The following is a 10,757-nucleotide window of genomic DNA, read 5'->3' as shown; positions in this document are numbered from 1 at the left end:
GAGCGCCGGTGACGTCAGCGCCGAGGCGCGCGGGTGGGGGCGGGGCGGCCGGAGGCCCCGGGCGGCCGAACTCGGGACTTTTCTAAGGGGTGCGGGGGCTGCCCGCATGTTGGCGACCAGCCGTGCCTGGCAGAAGCGCACGCGGAGCTGCGCCTGTAGCATCTCTGGTTGAGAAACCCCGCCGTGGGGTCGTTGTGTTAGGAATGGTTGGGGGACAAGTTGATTAAAACGTTAATGCCCCGTGATGTTCCTGCGTGGTGGCTTGTAGGGAATGTGTTACGGCTTTGTTATTTTGTCCCCAGGGGCCTGACGGTTTGAGGTGTTCCATAAGAAAACCACGCCTGGGATAGGCTACTGAATGATTTTTCATAATGCATTAAGGGGAAATCAGTAATTGCCAAATGATGAAATCAAAATCTTGTCAGTGCAGAAAACAGTATACAACTGCGTGGCTGTAAGACCAAAAGGATGCAGATAATTCAGCCCGTTTTACTTCTGGATTGGGAGGCGGGGAAGAAGGGAGACTTTGGGGAAAAAACTGCATTTATCCAGGGTAGTTTGCAGCCTGTGATGGGGCCCAGGGAGCCCGTTGGATGGCTTGGGGTCACTGCCTGCTGGCTGCCCACATAGAGCAGGCCTCCGACGTGGGTCTTCTAGAGCAGAGGCAAAAGAACCCGCTGGACTTACGATCCCCTCTGCCAAGGCCAGGCGGACCCAGGCCTGAGCGCTGGGTCAGGCTTTTGCAAGGGACGGGTGGTATCTCGTTGCCAGGGTGAGGGAGAATCACAGCTCGAGACCTCCTGTACCCTCCGTTCAGACCTTGCCCCCTGAAGTATATAGAGTGGAAGGAGGACTGTGTGGTCAGGTTAACCACAAGCGAAGATGGCTCCTTAGACCGACTCTGTCCCGGAAAGCCTCCTCCCAGGGTAACCACCCGCGCCCCAAACAAAACATTCCCTGAGACAGCCTCCTTTGGCAACTGGGAGGAAACTGGGGAAGATTTCTTCCCCAGCCTCAGTGAGATGGCATCTGCAGATGGGCCCCTCCTTGTGGTTCTTGCAAAACTCATGACTCTCATGTGACCATCAGCATTGATGACTGAGTTTGTGGCAAGCCCGGGCTTGTTCCCCAATGGCTGCTTAGCCGAGCTCCTCTGCCCGGGAAAGATTCTGGCAGCTCACCTTTCGTCGAGATCTGCCCCCGCAGTCTTGTCCTGGCAACATTTCCAGGGGTCGATTGGAGAGACTCGGCCTGAGAGAAGAGCGTGGGAAGAGAGAATTGCCAGTCAGAATGTTTTAGAAAGCTGTACAGTGTGAATGATACCAAGCAGATTCCTTTCCTGCTGCGTCACAGTACCAGGCTGTGGGGTCAGCCCTTTATTTATCTACAAGGTGCCTGAGAGGTGGTAGTCACTGCTGTGTCGTTGCTTCCTGGGCCCAGCCTGAAGTCTTAGCTTGCTTTTCTCCACCTCTGGTCTAAGAATCGCCCTCATTCACACAGATTCCCAAATCCCAGAAACAAACGTCTTTAGATTTTATTTTTCAGAAAGGTAGGAGTAGGGGGAATTAGCAACACAAAGCATTCGGGTTCCACGAGGCTCAGGATTCGCCATCGCAAAAGGACATAAGGCCGTTCTTTGTGCCCTCGTGTCTGGAGCTGCTCTGTCCACCCGCTTTATTTTCAAGGACGAAATGGCAGTTTCAGAGGATCCTCGTGTAGAAGCTCTCCGGGCCTCCGGTTCCACACAGCCGGTTTTGTTTGGGAAAGGAATGTCCTTGAGGAGGGTGGAGAGGAAGACAGTGTTAAAAATAAACGACCCAGGGGCGCCTGGGTGGCTCAGTCGGTTAAACGTCTGACTTCAGCTCAGGTCATGATCTTGCAGTCCGTGAGTTCGAGCCCCGTGTTGGGCTCTGTGCTGACAGCTCAGAGCCTGGAGCCTGTTTCAGATTCTGTGTCTCCCTCTCTCTGACCCTCCCCCATTCATGCTCTGTCTCTCTCTGTCTCAAAAATAAATAAACATTAAAATAAATAAATAAATAAATAAATAAATAAATAAATAAATAAATGAACGACCCAGCTAAAATGGAGTCATGTGTGCTAAGCCCCACCAAGATTTAATGCCTAACTTAACCGCAGCTTCAGACCAATCAGGAATGTCCAGATCAGCCCTAGTGAGGTAGTCTGCCTTGCCTTGCTCTCCCCCCAAAGGAAGGTGATCTTGCTTGAAACAATCCATTTCCTTTCGCTAATACGCCCTTGTCACACGGTATCTTGGCCTGTAAAACCCTTCTATTTTGCCCAGCTCCCTCGAGTTCCTTTCTGTGGATCAGATGGGATGCTGCCTAACTCATTGAATCGTTGAATCCAGCCAGTTAGGTCGTTAAACTTGCTCAGTTGAATTTTGTTTTTTAACAGTAGAAAGCCATACAGGGACATCTCTGTCCTGTGTGGGGGGTGGGGCGGGGGGGAGGTAGTCTCACAGTGAGGTGGACAAATGTGGGGCTTGGGTTCTGCCTTTCTTTTTTCAACAAATAAGGCTAAAAATACCTCCACCCAGAGGGAGGAGAGCAGGCAATGCCTCAGCAGATTTCTCTGGATCAAAACAAGCTGTTCCAGGAAAACAGTCGTAAACAGAAAAACTTGGATCCCTGGGTGGGGCTGGTGATGGGTCCACCCCACCCGAGCAGGCAGGCGGCTGAAGCTTTCTCCTTCCTGGGCCGCCCACTGAGGAGCTCAGGGTTGGGGGGGGGGGGGGAAGGAGGACAGGAAAGGGCCCCTTGGGCAACATCTCGATTTCTCAGGGTCAGGGCCTGGGTTCCAAGTCCTTTCTCCGGTCATGGCCGCCTTCCTTTCTTATTCTGAAGCCAGCTCGGCTCTGTTTCCAAACACACACCAGCCCAGGAAAGGACCCAGGAGATTTCCTGCAGGAGCACCCGGGAAAGGGAGAGGAGAAGGGTGAGAAAGGGGTGCTACTAGAGAATGTGCCAGAACCCTGACTCCATTGCCCACAGGTCCAGTTGCGGAGCTGTGACCTCCCGGGTCACCTTGGCTCTCTACTTACAGGAAACCCTTGACTGGGGCCTTTTCCCTCTGAGCCATAAGGCCCCTTGTCTCAGAGCCTGGCAAAGGAAACTGCACAGTCACCCAGTGGTGGCTGGGAGCCCTTCCTGCCCGGCCTGGCCTTGCCTCACAGCAGCCGGTGCTGGAACAACATCCTGCCCCACCCCCACTCCCCGCTCAGCCCCCATTGGCCTCTCCTGCCCCGGCAGGAAGCTGGGCCCCGTCTCACAGTGTAGCCCTGGGCACACTCTTAACTTCTCCCAGCTAGTCTTTCCTCGTTCCCACTTCATAATTCTGACCCGGATTGTCCTGCCCAGAAGGCTCTTCACCTGGTGGCCATCTGGCCCAGCCGTCCCTCAGCTGCTTGAGGCCTCTGCCCAAAGGTCACCTTCTCAGTGGGTCCTGTGCACCCCTGGGACTTGGGCTCCTGGGGCAGGGGTTTCTGTTCCGCCCTCCGCTGGATCGCCCCGACCCCGCAGTCCCTGGCACGCAGTGGACCTCAGTGAAATGTGTTAACAAAAGCAGGCTGTGTTCCGTAAAGGTCATTCTGTCCACTGTGAGGCTCTTGACAAATATTTGCGATACTGGCAGACTGAAGGAAGGAAATGAGTGCCCAGGTCAGCAGCAGCCCCACAAATTCAATGGCAGGCCCGGATTTGGGAGCCTGTCCAACTTGGACTCCCAGGTCAAGAGACCAGGAGGAAGGGCCAGGGGCTGCTCCGTGTGGACTGGGGCCCAGCAGCTCACCCTGAATGCCTGGGGCCAGCTAAGGGAACTAGGAAAGTCTGTCTCTGCGGGAGCTGGCAGAAGGCATTTGAGGGAGAGAGTGTTGGGGTACAGACTCCCCATAGGCTGGTTTGTAAGGCAGGGGAGGAGATGGACCTAACCTACATTTCATCCTACATTTTTTTTTACCCTGCCTGGACCAAAGGGCAGGCGGCCAGAGGAGAGGGGGAGCAGGAGAGATTAGGAGAGGGCTCCTTCCACATTTGACTCTTATCTCTTGTTGGTGCATGGAGCCTGTGGGCTCTCACCCTGATGCTCTTTCCTGAGGCTCTCCCCTCCTAAGGCCAGGCTTCACGCTTTGGCCAGGCCTCCAGGCCACAACTTGGATAGTGTCGGTCCTTTGCATCTGGATCTCCTGGACCCACTGCTACATGCACCTGATACCCCTGGGCGTCAGGCCGTCGGTGCCCCGGCCCTACTGACCACCCCTGCCTTTCCTGAGTCTTGCCCAAGCTGACCTTCTGCCCGGAGCCCGGCCTTCCCTTCTCCTGCCAACTCTGTCACTGGCTCGTGGTCACCTCCCTATGTCCTAAAGCCGCTACCCCTTAAGCGCTCACCAGACCCGCCTGCCTCCTTACCCCCATGCTGAGCACCTGTGTCGTCACTTCTCAGTCCCCAGCAGATGGAAGTCCTGTGGAACTAGGGACCCTGACCCACAAGCCTTGTCTCATTTGACCACTGCTGTGCCCCACCAGTGGCCCCCAGACCTCCTCAGTTCCCCCTGTTGCTGACTGAGCAAGTCCCAGCTTTCCTAGGCCCCACCCTTTGGCCTGTACCCACCTTGCCAGCCTCTCCCCAAGCCCCACCCACCAGGAATCCTGGTGACAGTGTCTCTGGGCAGGGAGCTGGGGGTGCTGACATCCTACTACCCCACACCCCTAGGTTTGCATAGCCCCCAAGAAGCCCTCTACCTTCTCCAGGCTGCCTGCAGCCCCCACTGCTGAGCCTCCCACTTCCACTAGGGTCCCTGCTGCTAGGGTCCCTGTCCTCAGGCCCGAGCCTCGTCTTGTCCGTAGAGTGACTCCACCAGAGCACTGGTCATTTAAACTGTCCGTGAACCTCTAAAGGAGCCTTTTCTGATCTGACCCCATGCCCCCTCCCCCCCAATCCCCCAGTGGCATCTGGGAGCAAAACGTGCCTGGCACCAGGACTTGTGCAGGCACTGGAGAAACCCTCTGAGCGGTACCCCTGGCCCCTGGAGGCTGCTGACCTTGACACCGTGAGGGAGGCCCGTGCTCTCACTGGCCTAGAATATCAGTGATTACTACAACCCCTTCCACCAAATGCCAAGGTCGAATAGGCAGGGGACACAGGAACCCTGAGAAAGAGCTGGGACTATTATTATCCTCTTGCAAACTGTATTCATGACAAGTAGTTTAAAAATAGTTGGCGGGCTCAGTATGGGTGGGGGGGGCAGGTGCTGAGAGACAGCTGGGCAGGGGGTGGGGGCCTGTCGGGCAGGGGCCGGGAACAGTCAGCTCTTGTGGGCACTGGGCAGAGCAGGACGGAGATGACTGGCCCAGGGTGTGCCCACCCCACCCCCTGGATTTCCCCACGTAGCCCTGGTGTTAAATATTTTGACTCGGTTGTCACTCTACAGAAAAACAAACAAAAAAATTCCAAAGCAGAGTCTGTTTGCAGGATGCGGATCCTGATCTTTGGAAAATGTGGGTCCCCTCACCAATCAGTGCCCTTGGAGCTCCAGGCCCCCCTATCAGGGACTGTGGGATGGTGGTGGTGGTCAGGAGCCAGGGCCACTGCCCTGAAAGGGGTTGGGGGGGGGGGGAACGAATGCAGCACCAGACGGGACCCCTCCCCTCCTCCCCTGCCGGGGGAGATTCTGCCCCGGGTTCCAGGTTCCAGGGATCTGGGCAGGAAATGCCGGCTCACTGCCTCTGCAGCCCCGCTGGAGGAGCTGGAGGAGCAAAGGGCGGGCTCAGCTGCCCCCTTCTGGCTATATCTGGACCTGCAGGCAGACTCTCCCCAACTCTGCGTACCCCGCCCTTCCCACTGCCTCAGTGTCCACCTGATGGGGGCAAAAAAAAGGCAGCCAACCTTGGGGCATGCAACTTGCTGCTTGAAACTTAAGTCCTGACCCAGGCCCGACCCTGCCATCCTGTTCTGGGTGACATTGGGGTAATCCGCCTGCATTCTCTGAAGTGTGGACCTGATCTGGACAGGGAGAAAGTGTCAGGCGGCTCTAAAATGTCCTCCTTGCCTGGGAGAAGGAGGAGCAGTGAGAATCTGCCATGAAGTCTCCCACTTCCCTTGGCTTAGGGCTGGCAGTGTCTTTCAGGCTCAAGGTCACAGCCAGGCTCTGCGCGGCTCCCCCTGCTCTGTGCCTGTACCCTCTCACTGTGCTCCATTTTTCTCTATTTTATGGAATCTCTCAGGCCCTCTCCTCTAGGAAGGCTTCTCTGATCACCGAGACCCCCTCCCTATCTGTTGTCTGTTTCCTTTGTCTCCCCCTGTCTGGGTGTGGCCAGCTCATCGGTCAGGTGCAAAGTGGCTTATATTCCTGGTCATCTGTGTTCCCATCCCCCGTGTCCCCTGCAAAGCCGACTGGACTCCGAGCTGACACCCTTTGGGCAACTCAGTCACTAATTCTCTCAACTCCTTTTGCAGGGGCGTCTAGAAGTGCTCCCTGTCACGGTCACTGCAGACCTCCCCTTGCCAGCTCTATCTGTGTGCCTTGAGGCCTTGGCTTCTCAGACTGAGCATGCAACCTTGCCCGGTTGCTCTGCCGTATTCTGAATCCAGTGTGGCTCCTGGCCTCCTGTGGGTGTCTCCCCACGCTGCCCCACCGCTGGCTGCAGCAGCACGAAGCGCCAAGCCCTCCCCCTGTGGCCGGATCTGAGGCGCTGCGGTTGAGGCAGGATCTGAGGCGCTGCGCCCGTGCCCGACCCGCTGAGAGGCCGAGATTGGGAAGGCCTGCCCAAGGGTCCCGGATGCTGTAAGTGGTGGAGAATGACCCGGGACTGCCCCGGCCTCAGAAGGGATTGCCTGTGTAGACTGTTCCAGGGACCTCTGCTGTTCGGGTTCTGAAGAGTTAGGGGGTCTGGGGGCCCTGATGGCCCGGTATCCCTGCACTGACCGCCATGGGCCTCTTCTGGTCTGGGGACCTCTGGAGCCGGGTGCTGGCTGAGCCAGGCTGTGTGTGCTAGGCTGGTAAACATAAGCCACTAGGGCAACCCAAGGGCAGCTGGTATTTTATTATTACTGTAAAAATTTTTTTTAATGGTTTTATTTACTTTTGAGAGAGAGACAGAACACAAGCAGGAGAGAGGCAGAGAGAGAGGGAGACACAGAATCTGAGGCTCCAGGCTCCGAGCTGTCAGCACAGAGCCCGACGCAAGGGCTTGAACCCATGAACCGCGAGATCATGACCTGAGCCGAAATCAGACGCTGAACCGACTGAGCTACCCAGGGATCCCGTATTTTATTATTTTTTAAAAATGTTTAGTTGTTTATTTTGAGAGAGAGCACGAAAGCATGGATAGGGGCAGAGAGAGAGAGAGAGACAGAGGAGAGAATCCCAAGCAGGCTCTATTGCTGGTATTTTAAAAACAAACTTTGGGGCACCTGGGTGGCTCAGTCGGTTAAGTGTCCAACTCCTGATTTCGGCTCAAGTCATGATCTCACAGTTCGTGAGCATGAGCCCCACATTGGGCTCTGCGCTGACAGCTTGGAGCCTGCTTGGGATTCTCTCTCCCCTTCTCTCCCTGCCACCCCCCCCACCCCCCCCCCACTACTGTGTGCTCATGCTCTTTTTCTCTCAAATAAATAAACTTTATCATTTTTTAAAAATGTTTATTTATTTTGGGAGACAGAGAGACAGAGTGGGGGAGGGGAAGAGAGAGAGGGAGACACAGAATCCCAAGCAGACTCTAGGCTCCGAGCCTGTCAGCGCAGAGCCCGAGGAGGGGCTCGAACCCACAAAGCACGGGGATCATGACCTGGGCCAAAGTTGGACGCCCAACTGACTGAGCCACCCAGGTGCCCCAATACACTTTAAAATAACAAACTTCGATGCATTAAAAAGCCCCACCCAAGGAGACCAAGACAGTAATCTATTAGGGTGGTGTCATAGGTTGAATTGGGTCCCCTGCAAAAAGATGTGTTCAAGTCCTAACTCTTGGGACCTCAGAATGTGACCTCAGTTGGAAACAGGGTTGTTGCGGATGTACTGAGTTAAGATGACGTGGCAGAAGGCGTGCCCCTAACCCAACATGACCGGTGGCCTTTTAAGAAGACGGCGACAGGAAGACAGACACACGCAGGGAGGAGCCATGTGACGAAGGCAGGGATTGGGTTTATGTGGCGCTAGCCAAGGATTGCCAGAAAAGCACCGGAAGCTAGGAAGGGGAAGGAAGGATTCCTCTGTGGCTTTCAGAGGGAGCATGGCCCTGCTGACCTCCTGGTTTCGGACTTCTGGCTTCCAGAACTGTGAGACCATAAATTTCTATTGTTTGAAGCCCACCAGCTTGGGGCAGTTTGTTATGACAGCCCCAGGAACTTGAGGCAGGTGGAAGAGAGATGCATGAAAATGACTTCTGGAACGCGGTCCGTCCTCAGGGATGAGTGAATGGACGAGCCTGACAAAATCACATAAAGATACAGCCACGCGGGTTCCAGGTGGTTTCACATCTGTTACCCAATGTCACCCACAACCTCATAAAGGAGGGGTGATCGTCCTCACTTCACGGAGGAAGAAACCGGGGCTCACGGAGAGGACTTCCGGCCTCACAATGGTGGGGGATCCTGACTCTGCCACCCCCTCTCCTGCCTCTGCAAACAGGTGCCTGCCTCTCATTTGCAGAGGTGTGCAAAACACAGTGCTCTGCCCTAGGGCGTGGGAAGAAACCATTAGACAGGCATCATACCTCCCCCACGAAGGGGAGGAGTAGGTATTGCTACCGTCCCCATTTTAGAGGTGAGGAAATGGAGGCCCAGAAAGGTGATATAATTTGCCTAAGGCTGCACAGCAGGGAGGAGGAGTCAGACAACAAATGGGGTCTTGGCCTTCCCAGGGAGAAAGATCTGATCCCGGGGGAAGTCACCTGTCCAGGGTGAGAAGCTTGGGTGAAGGGAATGTGGGCTGGCGGGGGGAGGGGGGGGTTGTTGAGAAGCCAAGGTGGGGAGGGGGTTAAAGAGTGCCGAGCCAAGCCCCCCGAGTGGGGAGATGGTGGGGTATGTTCTAAAAACAAGTGGAGGGGCACCTGGGTGGCTGTGGGTTAAGCATCCGGCTCTTGATTTCAGCTCAGGTCCTGATCTCACAGTTCACGAGTTTGAGACCCGCGTCAGGCTCTGCGCTGTCAGCACACAGCCCAAAACGGGGCTCGAACTCATGAACCACGAGATCACGACGTGAGCCGAAGTCAGACGCTTAACTGACTGAGCCACTCAGGTGCCCCCCAAACAAAAAAAGTTTAAAAGCAAGTGGGGCCAGTTATCTCTGGGTGGGCAGAGACCAATCTAGGATTTGTGTGGACTATAGCTTATGAAGTTTAGGTTTTAGTTTTAGTTTCTGAAGGTCCCTTCAGAAAAATAATCTTTAAATCCTACTTCTGCATATTTTACAAAACCACTGAACACACTGATAGGCCCTCTCAGAGCCTTAGGAGGGAGGGCCCTGACGCTTGGCCTTCATTCATTCCAGATGGCAGGCTCTGGGCAGGCCCTCATCTGTGTGCAGAAGATCTGGGATGGAGGGGAGAGGTGGGGGGCGGTAGGGGGGTGGGAGGGTGGAAGGTCGCGGCAGAGGCCCTGCTGTTCATGTTGCCGTCCTCACCATCCAGTCAGGTGTTGCTGGGCCCCTGCTCGGAGCAGGGACTTGGGCTGGTGCCACCTCAGGGGGATGCGTAACCCAAGACCCATGGGGGACACAGAGGGAGAGCACTACACAGTGTGGGCAGATGCCTGAGTGGAAAAAAAGGGGGCACAGCGCCTCCCAGACCGGGAAGCCGACTTCCAGGGGAACTTCCGGCAGCCGCCTTGCCAGGCAGAGCCGTGCTCCCCAAGGGGATCTGGTTCTCAGCTGGGCTCCCTCCCCGGGCCCCTCTTTGGTCATCTCAAGGGTGCCTGGAATTGGGATCACAGGCTCGGAGCCGAGCCCTCAGAGCATGGAAAGGCCTCCCCGGCAGCCAGCCTCTCCCTCTCCTCTGGCCGGGTCCCGTATAGGTCACAGGGGGCGGTTTGTAAGGGTCAGCCGGCCCGGGGGGACACATAGTGTAGGGTGGACAGCGTCCTCTCCTGCTGTCGTGCGCGGTGGCTACAGAGGGAGCACAGAGGCCCTTCTGTGAGGGCCAGCCCGCTGATGGCTGAAGCGGTATGTGGCTCCGGGGGGCGGGGGGGGGGGCACATTCTGAACTTAGGCCCGTGAACCAGCTGGAGAACTGGCGGTGGTCCTGGAAGGGGGTCCCCCAGTCAGCTTGAGCCTGCCCACGGACAGGCAGCCGCTGCTGCTCGCCAGGCCACCGGTGCAGGGTGTGGGACGAGGCCTGGTCGGAGACGGCAGAGGAGGCAGACGTGGCGGGCCCGGAGCACAAAGTGGTGCAGGGCTGTGGCGGGAGGGGCGGCGCGCTAGGCAGAATAAGGTCCCTCCAAGATGTCTGTGTCCCGGTCCCCAGAGCCTGCGAGTGTTAGGTTATGTGGCAAAGAGGGGTGCCAGGTGCTAGTCAGCGGCTGTTGACAGGGAGATGAACCCGGATTGTCCACACTGGCTCGGTGTGATCACACGGGCCCCTAGACCTTGTGAGGGGAGAAGAGAGAGATGTGAGGACCCCGCATGGAGGAAGGGGCCACCAGGCAAGGAGAGCAGGCTGCCTCTAGAAGCTGCAAAAGGCAAGGAAAACAGCTTCTCCCATAGAAGCCCCAGAAGCAATGAGGCCCTGTCGATACCTTGACCTTAG

General features: G+C 56.4%; 1 long non-coding RNA gene across 1 annotated transcript; it reads right to left on the bottom strand.

The window, feature by feature from the left end:
- Nucleotides 1–1,509: 1,509 nt before the first annotated feature.
- On the bottom strand, nt 1,510–4,329 carry LOC107180542. Its single transcript, XR_001511298.2, has 2 exons — nt 3,390–4,329; nt 1,510–1,774 (listed from the first exon to the last, which is right to left on the bottom strand). It is a non-coding gene; the product is annotated as an uncharacterized LOC107180542 (long non-coding RNA).
- Nucleotides 4,330–10,757: the final 6,428 nt, after the last annotated feature.

Source organism: Panthera tigris, chromosome D1 (genome assembly GCF_018350195.1).
Source record: "Panthera tigris isolate Pti1 chromosome D1, P.tigris_Pti1_mat1.1, whole genome shotgun sequence".
Lineage (NCBI taxonomy): Eukaryota > Metazoa > Chordata > Mammalia > Carnivora > Felidae > Panthera > Panthera tigris.
Note: the sequence above shows the minus strand (reverse complement) of the source record. Positions and strands in the feature narration are given on the sequence as shown.